This window comes from Phascolarctos cinereus, unplaced genomic scaffold (assembly GCF_003287225.1).
Source record: "Phascolarctos cinereus isolate Bilbo 61053 unplaced genomic scaffold, phaCin_HiC Scaffold_3;HRSCAF=262, whole genome shotgun sequence".
NCBI classification, from domain to species: domain Eukaryota; kingdom Metazoa; phylum Chordata; class Mammalia; order Diprotodontia; family Phascolarctidae; genus Phascolarctos; species Phascolarctos cinereus.
In genome coordinates this window covers 194,948,951-194,970,695 of record NW_027555736.1, presented here as the reverse complement: position 1 = coordinate 194,970,695, position 21,745 = coordinate 194,948,951, and the positions used below count along the sequence as shown (strand labels likewise).

General features: G+C 39.3%; 1 pseudogene; it reads right to left on the bottom strand.

Annotated features, from left to right (window-relative positions):
- Positions 1-9,060: 9,060 nt before the first annotated feature.
- On the bottom strand, positions 9,061-9,161 carry LOC144456477 (U6 spliceosomal RNA; annotated as a pseudogene).
- Between the last annotated feature and the right edge of the window lie 12,584 nt (positions 9,162-21,745).

Genomic DNA, 21,745 nt, shown 5'->3' with positions numbered 1-21,745 from the left:
GGGCTACCTGTAAAAATTTAATAAACCATAATCTGATACCCTTTCTTCTTTGTGACATACTGTACCTAGAAAATGAACAAACTCCCTGTTGCCTCAAAGGATGATCAATTTCTACCTAGTTGTTAATATGTAAAGTTGGTTACTTGACTAATGAGAAGACAAATACTGTGGATTCTCCCATTCAGGAATAACAAGGCCTTGAAATTAGAAATTATGTTTACGATTAGCAGTGGAAAAATTCCCATCTGTCTCTCTCCTCTTCCCCTCCACCTTCACCCAGGGGACTGTTAATCTTACATTTCTTACAGAAAAACCCGAAAGTACAATCTCAGAAATCCACGACAAGATAGAAATGACCCATTCCTCATCAGAGGTGGAAGAAACCACTTAGGTAAGATATCCATTTGTATGCAATCTTTTATTCAGAGCCATACTTGAGGATACAGCAGGCATGGAAAATGTTTCCAGACAGCTGGAAAACTTATAACTGAACAGACCAAAGACATTATTCAAAACCTTAAAAATTTTCATCCTGGAATTGCTTTATCCTGATGATTTAGCAGATGGGTATGGGTTGGGAAGGCAGAAGAACTGGATTTCCCAAATCCTCTCCTTCCCTTCTTCATTTGAAGGTAATGAAGCTGTACCCCAGGGTTTCAGGGACTGTCTGGTCCGCAATTCAATCCCAATTAGCAGTCACCTGTTTCTGCAGAAAGTGCTGTAAATTACTGAGACTGGAAGTTTATGGCTTCAATTTTCCTTGACCCTTAATTGGGTTTGCTCCAGGTAGAAGTGACCTCTCTCTCCTACAGTGTGTGATACAGAAGAGGCCATCCAAACGTTGATATAGACCCTCAATTTGGGGAAAGTAGATTTCTAAGGGTTCAGAGGAAAGATAAGTAGGGAGGGCATCTGATCTAAAATGCTCTGAGGGAATTTGCCCTGTAGGGATAAGGAGATGCACAAAAGTGGAATTTTGAATATGTAAAGAGAAACAATCCCAGTAAGGAGGAAAAATAGGATTGTTTTAAAAAGACTGATGTGGATATTCAGGGAACTCATTAACCAACCCAGATTTTAAAAAGAAATGTACAAAAGATGGAAACAAGGCCAGGTAACAGGATAAACAGAACAAAGTGGCAGTGTCCTCTAAAAATAGTGTCAAGGAGGCCCAAACTCAGAATGAGCTGAGGTTGCTGAAGGAAGCTAAGGACGATAAAATGGGTTTTTAAAAAGCAATATTGGGAGAAAAAAGAAGAATCACAGAAAGAATAGAACCTTTGGCTGGATGGATAGAAAAAGCGAATACAAAGAGAAGGCCAAGATGCCCAACTTTTTATTTTGTTTCCTTTGTACTAGAGACAACAGAACAAAATGATTAATGCATTGATATCCAAGATAATTAAGGAGATAGTAATACTGCACCTAGCTTGCCTTGATGAATTCAAGTCACTAGACCCAAATACATCCTTTGGTCCTGAATGAGCAGGCAGATGGGATTACTTAGATACTGACAACAATCTTTTCAAGATCAAAGAAAAAGGGCAAAAGTTGACTTGATTTTCAAAAAAGGAAAGAGAACAGGGCCTGTGATTTGTAGGCCCTGTGAACTTGACTTCTCTTCTTGGGAAAACTTAGAATGGATAAATAAAGAGATGGTCAACAAACATCTAAAAAGATAAGCAGTGATTACAAAGAGCCAGTATGGCTACCTCAAGAACAAATTGTGCCAGGTTAACTTCATGTTCTTTGTTGATGAAAATACTACTAAAAATTACTAAATGACTAAGATTACATAATTTTACTCAATTATTAAAATACTTACTAAAAGTATTACTAAATTACTAAAATAGTAGATGAGGGAAATGCAAATACAGATTACTTAGATTTTAAGCAAAGGTTCTTACAAAATATCTCATACTATCTTGTGTAGAGGTGGAGATTTGGAATAAATTTAAATGGCTTCAGAAATGTTTGGAGAGCAGGACTCTAGAATTGTTCAGTGCCGACGTGGCAAGAGGTCTCTCGTTGGGTATCCCAGGGATCAAGGCTTGGCCCTGGGCTGTTTTACATTTTCATCAGCGTCTTCAAAAAAGGTAAAAATGCCACGCTTATCCAGATTTGAAGATAACGCAGAGGTGGGTAGAATAGCTAACATGATGGATGAGAACCAGCATTCTAAAGGATCTTGATGCTCTAGAGTACTACGTTGAACACAATACTTTGAAATTCAACAGGGATAAATGTAAGGCAGAAAAATCAACCTTGGGCGTGGTATGGTAAGACAGTAGCTCTACTGAAAAAAAAGAATCCAGCAGTTTTGGTGGATTGCAACATTAATATGAATCAGCAATGCAATATGGCAGCCAAAAATTTTAGGCTGCAATAAGAGAGAGACCAATTCTAAGATTGGTGATAGTCCCATTGTACTAGTCCCTTACCATACTTCATCTGGAGTATTACGTTCAGTTCTGCGTACCCCAGTTTAAGAAGGATATTGGTAAGCTCGCAAGTACTTACAGCAGGGCAACCAGAAAGGTGAAAAACCTTGATTGAGTTTATGGCATATGAGGATGATTTGAATGACCTAGACATATTTAATCTGAAGAAGAGAAGACCTGGAGGAAACATGATAGTTGTCTTCAAGTATTTGAAGAATTGTCACATAGAAGAGGAACTGGACCCATTCTGTTTGACTCCTGAGGGGAAAACCAGAAGCAATAGGTGAGAGGTACAAAAATCCATTTAAGGCTTGATGTCAGGCAAAACTTCCTAATAATTAGAGAATAATTAGAACTGTCCAAAAGTGGAGTGGGCTGCCTAGAGAGGTGGTAGTTTTCCCTTCCTCAGTGGTCACCAAAGCAGAGGCCTGATGAGCACTTGACAAATATATTATAATAGATTCCTTTTATGTACAGGTTGGACTAGATGGTCTCAGAAGGACTTGGCTCTTACTCACTGGCCACTGCCTTGGAGTGAAGAACCTGGCCACTGAGAGGCATCTGCCTCAACCATAAGATGATCTTGGGGGAAAGGGATGGGAGTGCTGAGGTGGCACATGGATGATTTGCCAACTGCTGTAGGTGCAAGGGTCAGTGTTGGGTTATAACTGCCTGGAGCAGAAAAGTCGAGGCTGGGAGTCCACCCAGCCACAGGAAGCCAGTTTTAAGAAGGGTGGGATTGGGGCAGTGTTGGGTGATAATGGATAAAATTGGCCTCCATTGGATATTTAAGGGAAGGTGAGTTGCAACCAATCTTCCCACCCTCCTATTTATTGTCTATGGGGTTCATGCCTCAAGCATGAAGATACAAGTGGTATAGAGAGGCCACCACTTTGAAGACCACTGCCCTATGACTATACTTCCAATCTCTACAACTGCCTAAACCAAAGCTCCTTTTCCTGGCCTCTCCCCCAAATTACACTCACACAGATGGGCTGGGTCTCTAGAAGGTATCTGCTACTCTCACAGGCTCTATGGGAGTACCTGAGGTTAAGCACTCCTAATAGAGTTCATGAGCCCCCACTAGTGTGTTTTCCATTAAAAATTAGCCAATAGAAAGAATTAGCTTTTAGAAATTTTTTTTTTACTAAGATAGCATAGGGAAAAAAAAGCTACAAAACATTCCCCCAAACTCAAATCCGGGATGCACTTGCCCACAGATAGATATAGCTTCTATGAGCAGAATGGGCAGAAAGCATGATAGTACTGAGGTACATACAGAGGAAATGCATGTCTCAAACAACTTACAACTCCTGGTACTGCAAGACCTGGAAGCCCTTTTTCTTTTCACATAGCTACCATGGGTTGGAGCATCTCTTCTGGGCAGTTTGCTCATCTAGGATCCCATGGTCTGATTATCTCTACATCTTAAATACTAAATATCTAGAACAGCTCTCTTTTTAATCTATAACCTGCTGTCTCCTCTGGTATCAGGAAGACCATTCACAAAGCTGCTTCTGGAACAGAGCAATTGCCTTTCAGTATCCATGACTATCTGAAGCCTTTGTGTTTGTTCCCTCAATTATATCTTGAATTCTCTTGAACTGATGAAACTACTTGGTGAAGTTATACCTCCCCTCTGGGAAAGTAAATGCCAGATTCCTTGGCCAATGGGGATGCAAAAGGGAGAAGTACACTCCTCTCCTTCATTGGTATCCAGCACAAAGGGCTCCTGAGCCTGTACCCTCTCAATTTCTGACTTATCTCTAGGACTTAAATATTTGAAGCCCTGAAAAGGCACGTCCAATTTTTGCTTGTCCAGTGGGACCGTCCCCTGTAATTCATTCAGGGGACCTGTTTGCTCCTCATAAAGGGATCACTGGGACTTGGCACAGCACTTGGGACACAGTAGGCACTTAATAAATGCTTGTTCCTTTTCTTCCCTTCAGAAAACTACCCGTTGCATAGTTCTTAAACAATGTAGAAATAAACATTCTTATACAGGGATATAAGCCATACTACAGAATGTTCAAAACACTTGGAAATCTTCCTACCAACACATGTAGGAATTATATGAGTACAATTACAACACAATCTATGTAGAAATAAAGGCAGACCTAAATAACTGGGGGAATATTAATTGCTTCTAAGTAGGCTTAATGAATATAATAAAAACAGTTATGCCATGTAACTGATTTATTCATCATCATACCAATCAAAATACCAAAGGATTACTTTGTGCAACTAGAAGAAATTGTAGAAAATTTCACTTAGAGCAATAAAAGGTCAAGAATCTCAATGGAAATGACAGGGGGGAAATGGGCAAATGAAGAAGGCTTAGCGGTACCAGATCTCCACCTATTCTATGAAGCAGTAATCATAATCTCAATATTGGTTAAAAACATAGAAATGTGCATACAACATACAAAAGCAAACAAATCTAGTAGCCTACAGTTCAATAAACTCAAAGACTACAGCTACTGGAATCAAGATTTCCTACATGATTTTTTTTTTTTTTAAATTATTGAAAAAAGCTGGAAAGCACTCTGACAAGAATTAGGTGTAAACCAACACCTCACACCACATGCCCATATAAATTCCAAATGAAGATATGGCTAAAACATAAAAGGTCACACCATAACAAATCAAAGGTGCACAGAAGAAATTTCCTGTGCAATCTATGGATAGGGGAGAAGTTCAGTACTAAACAAGGGATAGAAAAGATCATAAAAGCTAAAATGGACAATTTTGATTACCAAAAATAATATTCTGCCTAAATAAATCTAATGCCACTAAAATTAAAAAAGAAATTGCTAATTAGAAAAAAATTTTTACAGAAAGTTTCTCTAAATAATAGTTTCATTTCCAATATATGTAAGGAATCGATTCAAATTTTAAGAACTAGAGTCATTCAACAGTGTAGGAAGAGTGGGGTTCTAGGCCTTTCCTCACTACTTATTAGTTTGTGACCCTTTTGAACCTCATTTTCCTCATTCATAAAATGAATAAAACAATCTCTGCCTAGCCTACATCACAGCGTTATTTTATGTATCAAATGGGATGATGTTTGTATTTTGTAAACCGTAAAACATAATGCTTAGACATAATCCATGGTGATTGCAGATATATTCCAAATGAATAGATGGCTGAAGGATAAAAAGGTCACATCACAACATGCTTGCAGATGGAGGAAACAATATAGTTGGGCAAACCAAGTCATGACAGACCTACCCAATACTAAGGAGGAAAAAATTTAGTGCTCATTTTGTAGCATAGAATAAACTGCATAGAATAAGAGCCATTCTCTAATTGATAAATGGTTAAAAAAAAAAGATATGAACAAGCGGGTCTCAAAGGAAGAAATTGAAGCTATACGGCCACCTTAAGAAATGCTCCAAATCACTAACAATTAGAAAAATGAAAATTAAAGCAACTCTGAGATTCTACCTTATGTCCATAAGACTGGCAAAGGTGACCAAAAAATGATAAATATTGGAGAGGCTGTGGGTAAATGAGCACATTGGTGCAGTATTAATGAAACTATGAATTGAACCAACCACTATGGAAACAACTTAGAACTATACCCCAAAATTTACTTAATTGTGCATCTCTTTTGACCAAGAGTTACATATGTGTGTCTATATGTGTATGTGTGTGTGTGTGTGTGTGTGTGTGTGTGTGTGTGTGTGTGTGTGTATAGCATATGCCTCAAAGAGTTCAGAGAAATGGGAAAAGCACTCACATGGGCAAAAATGCTTACAATACTCTTTGTAGTGTCAAAGAACTGGAAATTAAGGGAGTGCCCATTAACTGGGGAAATGGATGAACAAATTATGGCATATGAATGTAATGGTATACTATTGTACCATAAGAAATGATGAAAGGGAAAGCATTAGAGAAATCTGGGAAGACTTATATGAACTGATAAAGAGTGAAGTGAGCAGAACCAGAACAGTTTATACAATAAACAACAACATTGTAAAGACAGACTGCTTTGAGCACTGATCAATGACCAAACCTGACTTCAGAAGACTGATAGTCATGTTATTCACCTTCCTGACAGAGAAGAATTAGACTCGATTCAAAATGACATGTATGTATATGTGTGCATATGTGTGTGTATTTATTTATTTATATTGCCATGGCCAACATGGGTGTTTGTTTGGTTTTACCTGCCTAATTGATTCGTCTGACTAATTAAAAGGCTTTTGTTGTTGTTTCTCAAAGAGGAAGGGAGAACTGGGAGAGAGTACAGTGATAGTATCTTATTATCTTCATAAAAGGGTAGCTAGGTGGCACAGTGAAGTGCTGGCCCTGGAGTCAGGAGAACCTGAGTTCAAATCCAGTCTCAGACACTAGCTGTGTGACCCTGGACAAGTCACTTAACCCTGCTTGCCTCAGTTTCTGCATCTGTAAAATGATCTGGAAAAGGAAGTGGCAAACCACTCCAATATCTTTGCCAAGAAAACTTCAAATGGGGTCATGGAGAGTCAAACACAAATGAAACGACTCAATGACAACAAAAAACTCCAATTTGTTTTAAGTCTCTGGTTTGTGACTGAGTTGTTTTGAGTAAGCTGTTTTTCTGTGTTGTTTTTCAATAGTAAGATAAGCACTTGTATAGTACATCATAGAAAACAATGTGAGTGTGTGTGTGTGTATGTGTGTGTTCTTAAGCAATTGACAAGCATGTGTGGTTCCTCTGATAGGACAGACCACCAATGGAAAAACATTAAAAACAACTTTATCAGTAGTTCATGTAATACATTACCAATCAAATTATGTGGCAAACAAATTAGGAATGCCTATAAACTAAAAAGTGTAAGAAACCACCATCAAAAGCCATAGCCTTCAGCCTGCTCCTAGATTGCAAATGGCACAGATTCCGGCATCACCCCATAATGGAGGCTCTTGTTCACAGGAAGGCAATGCTCAATGACAGAAACTTTCCAGACAACCTCTTAAGCCTGGGCAGAGAGAGAACTTTGTCATGAGCCTTGGCAGGAAAGATGCTTACCAAACTTGTAAGGCTGACTTGTAAAACTCACAGGTTTATTCCTATAAGAGGCTGATATTTGTATTGTTTGCAATTTTGATTAATAAAGTTTGATTGCACACACTGAGAAGTATAAATCTAATGAGGGTTTCTGTTCTAGTGCTACTTAGCATATGTAATGATAAGTTGGCCATAAGGGTACCCCAAGCAAGTAAGTCCCTTAAAGACAGAAACTCTCTCATTTTGGTTCCCAGCACCTAGGATATAATAAGTGCTTAATAAATATTTGTTGATTGATAGATTGCTGGAAAGCTCCCATGGGAACGTCTAGCCCACTTTCAAATCAACCAACAGCCTTCACCCTTCCAAGCTCAGGGCCTTGAGCCCTTTCCACCATTCCCCTTGTAGGACAGAGCCTTCTTTGCCTAACATGCCTGCTGACCAAAACTTAAAAGTATGTTATGATAATATAACAATAGCTAACATTTATATAATGCTGTGTCCCAGGCCCTGTGCTAAGTGCTTTATTATTTCATTTGATCCTCACAGGGAGGTAGGTATTATTATTCTTCCCATTGTACAGATGAGAAAACTGAGGCAAACAGAGGTTAAGTGACTTGCCCATGGTCACAAAATTTCTAAGTGCCAGGCTGGATTTGAACTCAGGTTATCTCGATTCCAGGCCTAGCAGTCTATCTACTGTACCTGTTATAAAGGAAGAGATCACAATAATCAATCAAAAGACGTTTATTAAACACTTACTATATGCCAAGAGTTGGGAATTCAAAAAGAAAATGTGAATACACTCCCTTTCCCCAAGGCACATACATTCTAATGGGGGATATAACATGTAAATACATAGATATATACAAGATACATAGAGGATGGAAGATAACCTTAGAAGAGAAGGATCTAGCAGGGGTGGAGAACCTGTAGCCTCCAGGTCGCATGTGGCCCTCTAGGTCCTCAAGTGCCACCCTTTGACTGAATCCAAATTCCACAGAACAAATCCCCTTAATAAAAAGATTTGTTCTATAAAACTTGGACTTGGTCAAAAGGCTGCACCCAAGGACCTAGAAGGCTATGTGTGCCCTCCAGGCCATAGATTCCCCATCCCTGAAGCAGATGGGAAGTCTAGGAAAGATTTCCTTCTAAAGGTGGCATATGAGCTGAATCTTGGAAGAAGACATGGCTTCTATGAGGTAGAAGTAATAAACAATAAGAAAGAGCATTCCAGGTAAGGTAGATACTCCATGCAAAGATTTGGAGACGAGAGAGAGTGTTATGTATGACAGCAAGTCAGTATGGGTGGACCTGACAGTACATGGAGGTGAGGATAAAGTGTAAGAAGACTGGAAATATAGGAAGGGGTTAAGTTGTGGAAAACTTTAAAGGCCAAATAGCAGAGTATATATTTGATCCTAGAAGCAATATAAATCTTCTAGAGTTTATTGTGAGAGCTACAAGGACAGGAACTGTCTTTTACTCCTTTTCGTATTCCCAGCACTTAGTGGGGACTGGCACCTAGTAGGTACTTGATTAATTGCTTGATTAATTGATCACTGCTGAGTAGAGGGGATGATCAGATTTACGACTTAGGTAAATTGCTTTGGCAACTGTGTGGAAAAAATGGGGCTCTTCATGAACTGGTATGTTATCATTGTGCAGGAACCATGATCATCTCTGTATTGCTCCAATTTTAGCATGTATGTTGACAAAAAAGTGGGAAGAAAAGTAGATTTTAAATCACAAGAGCCTGCTCCAAATACTGACTCTCATAAGTACTCTGAGTAGGACTGTTGACCCAGAGTCACTCAGGGAATACTTCATACTCTGAGCCTTAGCTCAGTTTCTTCATCTGTAAAATGGGTATAATGATGCTCATACTACTTTTCTTACAGAACTGTTATAAAGAAAACATTTTGCCCTGTAGAAACATGGGCTGTTACTGTATGATACTGCTGAGCCAGACCCATATGGAGATGGATGCTAAGATATGCCCTAATTGATTTCTGTAGAGTCAGCTAAAGGGGGATAATCATAACCAGGGAGAGCAGGAGGAAGGCTCTAAGGACACCCTGAAGAAGTTTTAGTCGGTATGGCTGTGAAATGACAGTAGTGGGTAGGCAGACCAGTCTGCGGCACAGCTGAAAGGAAGGAGTGGAGCCTTTGGAAGCCTCAGGAAGGCTTACCCATAATGGCAGGCCCTCCAACCAAGAGCTGATGGGAGAACAAAGAGCCCCATTCCTGTGTGTTAAGATGTGGTAAGACTTCAGATCATGCCTGTGTCTTTGCCTCCCCATTACACACACCACCACCACCCACCACCCTGAAACATACAGCTTGCTCTCATCCTCAGTCCACTATCTATACACTATACTTATTGATTACAGGGGATGTAGAGGGGTTTTTTTTGGAGGGAAAGGATGATAGTGATAGTGATAGTGATAAAAAAAAAAAGGGTAAGAGTACCAAGAAGTGTTTTAAAAATACAAAGACAAGAACAGGAAGCTCAGAGGAAAACACATTATCAGGACAGCTTTGAAATTAACCTGCTAAATTACTATATACTTTAAAAAACAAGCTGTACACAAAGGAGACTCACAGTTTCATATATAGTCTTCTTTTTCTCTTCTCCTTTGAATATGGGAATGCTTGTATTTGCTGGTTCAAGTTCAGAATAACAGGACATAAAATTTAATCTAAAAGAATTAAATGTAGTTTTATATGCAGGACATTAACTCAAGCCAGAGATATTTAAATGATTAACTAGATATGCCATTTTAAAACCCAGCATAAAACTACTTTATTAGGTCCAAAAAAAAAAGCACTAATTATTCTCTGTTCCCAGAAATTTTGGATCGGGGCAAGCCTTAAAGTTAAATTTTCAAAGAGGGAAATTTAGGGTTGATGTTAGGAAAAAACTCTGTAACAATCAGATCTAGTCAAATGTGGAGTGGGCCCTTTTGAGAAGTGGTGGGTCCTCCTCACTAGAGGTCTTCAAGCAGAGGGGATGACCGTTTGTCCAGTAATTCATAGTGAGTTTTCTTATGGATATGGTTTGCACTTGATATCTGCTGAGGTCCCTTCCAAATCTAAAATTCTCTGCTTCTGTGATTCTATTATCAGCCCAATAACTGGCATTAGACACAGAGTTCAGGAGACCTGGATCCCAATTCAAGATCCACCACTTAGTAGCCTGTGACCTTGGGAAAATCATGTAACCTCAGACCATTGATTTCCTCACCTGTAAAATGATTTGGTTGGACAGAGCAATCTCTAAGGCTAAGATTCTCTAGCGATCTCTCTCTAGCTCTACGATCCTGGGCCACTAAGATAACCTTCCTCTTCCCTGTGACTTCACCATCTCCCAGAGTGAAAGAGCGAGGCTAAAAAGAGAGCTAAACAAAATCGCAAAGCCAAGAAATACAGTGAAATACAACCCCGTCAGATCCCAACGGGGCATGAGACAGGGCACAGAATGAAGCCGAAGCTGGGCGCCTAATGCAGGAGGTCAGGAGCAGGAGTGCACCACGTGGCCGAAACTGACTTTGAAATTCTTTTTTATTTTTTGGTCAGCAATATAACTGGACCAAATCATTCCCAGCAGGACTACAGAACAAAACACAAATAATTAAAACAGTTGACCTGGAACTGAGGTCACTAAAGTTTTGTTTCTATCCCCAAACCCAATTGACTTAGGCAGTTATTTCAGCCATAAAACAAGGAATATGGTTCATGAGAAACAGTGCTCTGAGCACATTAAAACATTTCTACGTCACTGATTTTTCTCCTCCTAACCTCAGATCTTAAAGAAGTGACTGACGTGCTGCCGTATATCCCTCCCCTCCATTCCCCCTTTTCTTCACTCATACAGTTACCACTGCAGACCAGGCCCTCAGAATTTCACGAGGACAACTGTATTAGCCTTCTAATTGATGTCCCTGTCTTTAGGCTCTTCCATATCAAATTCTGCCTTCACATAACTGCCAGATTACTATTACTACATATCAGGTTTGATCATGTCACTCCCCTCCTCAGGAAGCTTCCACGGCTCCCTACTTTTCCTAGAGTAAAATACAAGCTCCTTTGACATTTGAAGTCCTTCAAAAAGATAAGACTATGACTTATTTTTCTAGGTTGATTTCATATTACTCTACCTTGTATACTTGAAATTTCAGTAAAACCAGACTACTTACCGTCCCCCAAACATAAAATTCAATCGCCTGTCTCTGTATTTTTATGTAGGTTTTTTTTTTCCCCATGCCTGGAATCCTCTCCCTCCTAACGTGTGCCTCTTGGAATTTCCAGCTCCCTTCAAAAATCAGCTCAGATGCCATCTCCCACATGAGGCCCTTCCCAGTTTCCCCTACTTGTTCCTTCCTCCATACAAAATAATTTACATATTTTTAAAATTTATCTGCAAGCATGTTGTTTCTCCTCAGTAGACTCTTGAGAGCAGAGAGTATTTCAATTTTTTGCTTTCCAGTCTCTTACACCTTATTCTCCTTTATACACCCTGTGCTTCAGTCAAACTGGCCTCCTTGCTGCTCCCCACACATAACCCTTTGATTCCCTTTGCTGCATCTCTGCACCAGCTGCTCCTTTCTCTGGAATTTGCTCCCTTCTTATCTTTATTTCTCAGAAGATCTAGTTTCCTTCCAAACTGTACTCAAGCATCCCCTTCTATACGGGGGTTTCCCTAATCCCCTAAATTGCTAGTGTTGTCTGCATGTAAATTAGCTTGTAAGCTCTGTCAAGTAGAGATTGTTTCATTCTTTGTATTTCTATCCTCGGTTCCTGACATCATGCCCAGTACTAGTAGGTGCTTAATAAGTACTTATTGATTGATTGTGTTTATGTTTTTATTTTGTATGTATTTTTATAGAATTATATGTGTATGTGTGCGCTCGTGCCCATGTTTGTGTGTGTGTGTGTGTGTGTGTGTGTGTGTGTGTGTGTGTGTGTGTCTCCCCTGAGGGATTACAACCTCTTAGAGTTAAGGGCTACTTCTTTTTTGTCTGTTTGTATCACTGTGCCAAACACCATGTCTAGGACATAATAGGTACTTAATGAATACTAAGTGATTAATTGATTTATACCATCAGGACCTTTCCTAGCACCGAGTAGCACTTAATAAATATCATTTAGCATCAGAGAGATTTTTTAAGTAAGTAAGTACCAGTGCTGACATTCAGTCTTATATCCATACCTGCATAAAAAGCAGGACCGTATAACTGAAAAGGAATTAGTCTGGGTTTAAAAACCCACCCCCGTCCCCTTACTATGTGAACTTGGTCAAATTATCTATATCTCTCATCAGTAAAATGGATATGATAACAGCTCTTACAATGCCTACTTCGTGGGCTATTGCCTGTAAACTTCAAAACACTACAGAAATGCACTGTTATGGTTATAACTTCAGCATATTATAAATGAGTTCATAATGATAACCATTAGTCATCAAGAAAAGGTTAAAATATTCAGCAGATTGTATTAAGAAGCCCTAGGAAGATGTAATTTTTACAACTTTTCTTTAAGTTAAATCACTTAAAGTTAACTTTTAGCTGTCTGGAAAACTCATCTGAACAAATGGGCTTCTTTCTTCCCAAAAGATTATGGACAATAAGCTTTTTCTTTGTTCCCTAAGTGAAAGGTTAAAAGTGAAAGGAGACAATCTATCTTGTCACCAGCTTCTTTTAAAAACCAACCAATTAACCAATAAAAGACTCTTCTCCTGTGTGAGCTTATATACCTATCGAAAGTAGGGCAAGAGAAGAAGGGAAGGAATTTACAGGATAACTTAATTATACATTTAAAAGGAATAACAAGTTGTACATAATCGATTTGTAGTTTCATGTATAATCATCTTTTTTTATTATACTATGCTATGGAAATGCTTGTTTTATACCGTAAATAAAAAATAAAGATAGCTTAAACAATAAATAAATAAATAAATAAATATCATTTGGAAGACTAAATGCTGAATGGGAATTTACTTAATGACCAATACTAGTTAGCCTGGCTCAAAAAAGCTTACAAGTATTCCAAAGTAGGTCACACACATGTGAGTGAAAACAAATTAGTTATTCAGAACCATATATAGTTTTGAGTATATATAATTATACATAAAACTATATGCATATGTACATAAAAGTATATGTGTACACATACGTGTGTATACACTCACATAAAGTCTTACAGCCAGATGGCAGAGAGATGGACGCTATTGACCATAGTGCATATAGACTAATTCTACCAAAGGCCCTGGTCATTTAGAAAATGGAATGGCCAATTTTATACACATGTATTTTGTGTTTTCAGACTCACCATGTAGGTTGGTTAACTATACATTATTTAAACTGGGCTATTCTTAAAAAGCCAAATTTAGGCTTCCTTAATTTTTAAAAATGTTACTTTATTTAGTCACCTTGGAGATTTTTGTGGTATATCAGCATTAGAGAAATGGGAAGGTCTCCTGGGTCACATGAGCTCATTGACTCTGAGCTCCCTCAGCATCCCTCCCCTAGATCTCATACTACTTACTGTCAGTGAGACTGTACTAGCAGACCCAAGGACATGACACCAACTTAGAACCAAATTCACCCTCTCATCCCAACCTCTCCTTCCTCTTTCCAGTGCTGTGGAGACCCAAGCTCTAGGCTGAAGCTACAAGAGCCAGCCAAGCTGCCCCAGCTGCTTAGGAGTAAAAGCCTGCCAGGGCCATAATCCCATAGCATCAGTGCTGCAGACCTCCAAACTGCTACTGCCGGGCCAAAGAATTAAGGAACAAGAGGAGAGGGGCAGGAACCAGGACAGGACACTGTGTGGGGATGGTTGGGGGCTATACAGCATTCCATTAAGCGTGAGGGAAAGAACACAGTATTTGACCACCCAAAAGTCACTTATGGAAAAGACCTAGACTGATGAACCATGAAATGAAAGGAGGCTGAAGGGGTTTCTCCCAAGGAAACCACAATAAGAGAGGAAGGGGTAAGAAAGTGAGCAAAAAGGGGAAAAGGAGAAGGGGACTAAAATTACCAAAGATTTCAAGAAGAAGAAAAATCAAACATAAACAGATAAATCAAAAAAGGAAAAACAGTAACAAGAGAAGGAAATATGGCCTCTAGATCTAGTAAAAGAGTTCAGACATCTATAAATGAATATTGCAAAATAAAGGAATATGATTCACCACAGAGGACATACAGGACAGAGGATGATGAGGCAGAGGACCCTGTGGAATCTGAGATCACAGAACCCCAACCTGCTATCTCTGAGTGGTTCAAAAGAGAAATGGGAATTATGAGAGCAGAATTTATGTCTGTCTGTACAGCAAAAGTCACGGGGCAGAATAGAAAAACTGGAATCTGCAATGGCAAGCCTCACCACAGCAACAGGAGAGAACAACAGATCAGAAATGCAAATAAACAGAAGTGAAGGACAATCCCCAAACTTGTCTTCCTTCCCAACCTCCCAATTTCCGTCAAGGCACCACCATCCTCCTAGACACCCACATTTAGAATTTTGTGTCATGCTCGACTTTTCCTGCCCACCTACCCACCCAGACCCGACTACAGAAGCAGTTGCCAAATCTTGTTGATTTAACCTCTGCAACATCTCTCACATCCATTCTCTTCACTTATATGGCCACCACTTAGGAGGTTCTTGTAGCTTGCTGCCTGTTATTGCAATAGCCTCTTAATCAGACTCTTGGCTTCGCCTTTCCGATCTGTCTTCCTAAAGTGCAAATCTGACTGTGCTCAAGCCATTCTTTAGCTCAAAAATCTTCAGTGATTCTTTAGAGCCTCTAGTATAAACTATTAACTCCTTAGCCTATCACTTAGGGATACTGACAGTGTGACTCCCACCTCTCCTAACTTATTTCACATTACTCCCCTTCACATCCTCTATGATACAACCAAACTGGCTTATTTGGTTCCCAAACTTGGCACTCCACTTTCTCCTTGTATACCAATGTACAGAATGTTCTCTATACCTGTATGACATTCTCTCCTCACCTCCACCTCAAAGAATCCCTAGCTTACTTCAAGGCTTGGTTCATGGGTCAATTCCTATGAGAAACTTATCTAAATATTTCCTCTTTCTCAACTTATCATTTATATATATGTCTGTACATATGTTGTAGGCAGGTATGTGGCACAGTGGATAGAATGCCAGGCCTGGAATCATAAAGACTCATCTTCCTGAGTTCAAATATGGCCTCAGGTACTTAGTAGCTATGTGACCCTGGGGTAGTCACCTAACCTGTTTGCCTCAGTTTTCTCATCTGTAAAATGAGATGGAAAAGGAAATGGTAAACCACTCCAGTATCTCTGCAAACAAAAAACCCAAATGAGGGCACAAACAGTCAGACATGACGGAAAAGTGGCTAAACAATATATGTTGTAGCTCCTCAAAAGTTAAGAAATTGATTTTGTGCCTGTACCCCAAATGTCTAGTAAAGTGCCTTGCAAATAGGAAATTCTTAATCAATGCTTGCTGAATTGAATAATTCCTCAATCTTTCCCAAAATTGTTAGACTAATACACAGCTCTGCCAACAGTTAAATAGTTATGCCTATCTTCCCACAGCCCCCTCAAGTTTTATTTTTTCCATCTTTTACCCTCTTTGCAAATCTGATGTTGTAAAATGCCACTACAGAGTTATTTTAACTTGTACTTACATTTCTTATTCTCAGTGAAATTGAACACTCTTTTATATAATGGTTGATATTTTATATATCTTTTTTGGAAAATTGTTCCTATCCTCTGACCATTTGTCTATTGAAGAATGTTCTTAGCCTTAGAGATTTCTGCCAGATCCCTATATGTTAGATGTCAGACTTTTGTCATAGATGTTTGATGCAAAGATTTTTTTCTCATCTTTATCTTTTCTTCTTATTTTGGCTGCATTGTCCACTGCCCTTTTGCAAGAGTTTTAAAATTATCTATAACTGATATTTTTGTTTGTAATGTCTTCTATCCTATATCTCTAGTTTTGAAAGTAGCTTTGAATTTTTCTCCTATTCACAGCTAAGTCTCCTTTAATTTCTTCGACTTTGTCAATATGTTCCTTAAGTCCTTGAGACAATATCCTCCTCTACATAGCATAGTGTTTATTGTATAATAATCAGTTCTCCATGGACCAAAAAGTATGAAACTCATAAAAGTGGTCTTTAGAAATGCTCATTTCATGACTTACCTATAAGCTGTTAGTGACTTTGTTGGAAGCTGGCTTGGGTGTGATAGATCAAGGAGCAATGGGGAGTGAGGAATTGGAGTTGCTTGGAATAAATATGCTACCAGATTGAGTGATGGCTTGATCCAGGGAGGATGAGGCAGAAATATAGGAGGAGGGTAACAGCTGACCAGAGGAGAATTTCTTTAGCCAGCAAATATATCAAGTCTAGAGAAAAGACACTGGATGAAAAAAAAAAACAACAATAGTCACGATAAGCCAGGAAGAATGGCTAAATCATGGGTGGAAGATTTCAGTGTTCTAAGACTCCAGAAACCTCTGGCAGAGCACATGGGCTATTCAAGTATAGCATGCTATTGCCACATGTGATAACCAGATCACCTGAATTTCCCTCATTTTAGTCTCCTTTATAATGGAGGATTAATAAATCGATGACTGACTTCATTTCAGCCTCCTACAAGCTTCCCAACAAAGTCTCTTATGCTATGCCTGAAGCCCATGACTTGGTGGACCACAATATCTAAACATCCAAATCAAATCAAGTCCGGAGGTCCCAAACCATGGTACTCATTTCTGACCACTTTACATATTCAACCTCCCACCTACCAACTCTTTGGTTGCCCTGTTGAATCACCCACTACTTTTCCAGTCTTCCATGCCTTGTCCTCTCCCTAGGAACAGCCATGTTTCAGGGGACAAGAGAGCTTAAGCTCCACAGTCCCCCAATTGTCTTTCCTAAGAACTTTCAGGTCATAACATAAAAAAAGTCTTCTTTAACAACTGACTGTTCAACAAGGGAGATGAACTTGAGTAATTCACAAAGGGAAATCCCAAGAGAATCCACTGCTTTTCCAAACAGCTTCTATTTTGGGAACATAGTCCGTACCCAGGCAGCAGCCAGAGAAAAAGGGCTTTCTATTACCCGACAAAAAAGTTACATAAATACACACTGTCTCTTTTGTTTTCTTTCATTTTTTGAGGTCTGTTTTGAAAATAGATAATTTTACTGGGTAGGAAGCCAAGAAACGCTATTCTGTCTTTGTGAGGAGTTGGCTTTTGCTTTCAGAGAGACCATTTGTGCCGTGGCTAAGTTACGCGCTCAGGACAAGAACTTGTAAATGAGCTTCACTGTCCTCTCGGCTTCGGATGTGGCTGTACCTTAGCAGGGTCTAGACACTTGAGAAGAGCAAACAGCTTGCCTCTTCTTAAAAATCAATTTCTCTCCACTAAACAAAGGAAGGTGTTTTTAACAAGTATGAGGAAGAAGTAAAGAATACCTTGTAGGGCTTGGTGTCAAGTAACTGAGGTTTGATTACCGGTTAAATTACTCTCCAGCTGTATGACCTCGCTCAAGTCATTTCATTTCTCACAGCCTCAGCTTCCTCAACTGTAAAAATAAGTAAGCTGGACTGGCCAACTCACTGAAAGGTCTCTTTCAGCTCTAACCATCTGCGGGTCTGTGAGTTTGAGTAATTAGATAAGCTATCCAAATGGAACATGAGAGCCATAGGTATCATGGAAACAAAGGAAAGGGAAAAGCCGAGATGAAATAGAATAAAAGGCAAGTTGCCACTTAAAATAAGTGAAGACAGAGCCAATTATTGTAAGAGGATCACATCCAGCAAAGGGAGGATATGCCCATGGAGGAACTGAAAGACGAGGAATGTTTAATGACTGCTGATGCATAAAAGTATCAAGATACAATTTACTAGGCATTTATAGAGTGAGGGAGAGAGAAATAAGTTCCTGGAAAGTTGGTATGTATAAGGACACTTCTCTACACTTTCATCAATCTAAATTTCGATTCTTAAGCTGAATGGGGGGGGGCGTAGGGGGATGAGAATGGTTTAAGAGACAAATGCTTCAGTCTACCCATGGTAACTATTCCATAAAATAGCAGGATACTACTGACTGAGGCCGGGAGTCTGGCGAACAATGCACAGTGTTTATACTTTGTTGTTGAAAATCTGTTTGAAATCTTATAAGGAGAAAAGATTTTCCTACTAATATATGCTTCACGCTCTTCATTCCCAAACCACAAAACAAGGAACTCTCTGAGACATGAGACCAAAGCAAACCTTCATTCAAATAAGGGGAAGAGGATTTTCCATGCATGTTCTTTGTGAAACAGAGACTGGAAAAATGTCCACAGCCCTAAACCAGACATTTCTGGTTTGAGCTCTGCCTGGCCTCAATTATGGTTTCTCAATGGCCCAACCTTTCTGAAAAACGATTAGTTATATTATGCATTCGTATTATTATGCTCATATCCTTTGACTTAGTGTGAGTAGGGCTACACCTTAAGGAGGCTACTGACTGGGAAAAATAATCTATCTGTGAAAAATATCATTGAGGGGCAGCAAGGTGGCACAGCTGATACAGCACTGGCCCTGAAGTCAGGAGGACCTGAGTTCAAATCCAGCCTCAGATACTTACTAGCTGTGTGACCCTGGGCAAGTCACTTAACCCTAATTGCCTCAAAAAAATAATATCAGCAACATTATTAACAACAGCAAAAAATATAAATATAAACACATAAAATATATATAAATAACCCATGGTTAAAAAGGTTGAAGAAATTGTGGAATATGAATGAAATGTAATATTTCTATATCAGGAGAAATGACAAAAATGATGAATACAGAGAAACAGAGGCAACATAGCAAAATAGAGAGTGAGCCTCAAAACCAAGAAGACCTGGGTTCAAGTCCTAACTAGTTGCTTAAACTCTTCATGCTTTAGCCAATTCTCTAAGACCCTAAATTGCAGAGAAGGTGCTGACCTGCATCAATAGAAAAAAATTTCCTCACAAAATATATCAATGAAATAATAGATTCAGTCCCAACTGGCAACCCCAACAAAGAAATACAGGAAGACATTTTTTTTTCCCTAGGCAATGGGGTTAAGCGACTTGCCCAGGGTTACACAGCTAGTAAGTGTCAAGTGTCTGAGGCCTGATTTGACCTCAGGTCCTCCTGCCTCCAGAGCCAATGGTCTATCCACTATGTTGCATAGCTGCCCCCAGGAAGACATTTGAAGCTAGTTTTTGCCTTTTTTATATATCCCCAGAGCTTAGCACAGTGCCCGGCATAAAGAAAGCACTTGGGGGCAGCTGGGTGGCTCGGTGGATAGAGTACCGGCCCTGAAGTCAGGAGGACCTGAGTTCATATCTGGCCTCAGACCAAACACTTGACACTTACTACCTGTGTGATCCTGGGTAAGTCACTTAACCCCAATTGCCAAAAAAAAAAAAAAGAAAAAGGAAAAAAAAAACAAAGAAAGCACTTAATAGATGCTTTCTGACTTAAAATGTTGGTGAATGATGAAGAACCAAATCAACTATTGTATACACACACACACACACACACATATATATACTGCCTCCAACTACATTAATTAATGGGGGTATCATACATGAGGCTCATAGTAAGATCTTTCTTTCCCTTGGTAGCTAAGTTCTAGGGGGCTGGCTGATGCACAGAGGGATTAAAAGTCTTTCTCAGACTTGCATGGTCTGATGCTGAATGAAGTGAGCAGAACGAGGAGAGCATTGTACACAATAACAGCCACGTTGTGCGATGACTAATATTGATAGACTTAACCTTTCTCAGCGATACAGGGATCTAAGACGTCTCCAAAGGCCTCGTGATGGAAAATGCTATCCACAAAGAAAAAGAACTATAGAGCTTGAGTGCAGATTGAAGCGCGCTATTTGCTGTTTTTTTTCTTCTGTTGTGTTTTCCTCTTTCTGGTGGTTCTTCCTATTGGTTCTAATTCTTTCTTATGACATCACTAATGTGAAAATATGTTTAATAGGAATGTATGTGTATAGCCTATATCAGATCACACGCCGTCTTGGGGAGGGAGATGGGGAGGCAAGGGGAGAAAAATTTAAAACTCCAAAGCTTATGGAAGTGATTGTTGATAATTCAAAATAAATTAATTTTTTTAAAAAACTCTTTCTCAGGGTCACCTAGCTAGTAAGTATCAAAGGTGGAGTAAAGTCTAGATGGCCCAAGAGATAGAGTGCTGGGCCTGGAGTCAAGAAAACTCATCTTTGTGAGTTCTAAACTGGCCTCAGACACTTACTAGCTGTGTAACCCTGGGCAAGTCACTTAACCCTGTTGGCCTCAGTTTCCACATCTGTAAAATGAGCTAGAAAAGGCAATGACAAATCACTCCAGTATCTTTGCCAAGAAAACTCCAAATGGGGTCACAAAGAGTTGGACACTACTGAGCAAAAATTTACTGACTTAAAGTCCAGCACTCTAGCCACTACACCTCACAGCCCCTATGATGACAACAACAAAAAAAATCCAGAAAAAATCAAAAAAGAAAAAAAATTCCATTAAGGAAACATGGAACCAAAATGGTTTACTTAATGAGTATAATGTAATAATTGGTCAGCCCGGCAGAGAGCAGCTTTAGAGACAGGAAAACCTGTATTCAGGTGCCACTTCTGACATATACTGGCTGTGTAACCTTGGCCAAAATCATTTGTCCTCTCACTGCCTCCCAGTAACTGTCTAAGACAGTAAAGTTGTATAATTACCCATCTGTTTTGGCAGATGGAGCTTCCTCACCACTAGTAGCTCTCTGTATTGATGAAATTACAAATCTATCCTCTCCTTAAAAAAAAAAAGTTGAAGTTAATTTACACTTTAAAAAAAACCTTAAGTTGAGGATCTTATGGTTTCGTAGAATACAAAAGTCTCTGAAGAATTAAAATTAATATCACACAGAAGGAGAAACGCATGGCAGGTGTGACTTACCACATAACTAATGAGGACCTCCAAAAGAAAACAGGAATAAAAGATTTCATCAAGAAAATATATGAGAGGAAGAAAAAATGGAATGATCATATGGTGTCAGTGAGGGACGACAGGCAATCAACCAAAGTGTTGTACCAGTGTCCCAGAGACATCAGGAGAAAGGAAGTAAGCTCCCTGGCACATGGGGGAGCAGGAAGAGGGGAAGACCCTTTGTGGCAAAATTATGAAAGAACATGGATGAGAGGTGGGCAGGCATGAATGTGTTACCATTCTCATTGACAGAGGGAATTCTTGAATTAATGAAATCACAGACCTATGTAAGCATATGAGTCTGGTTC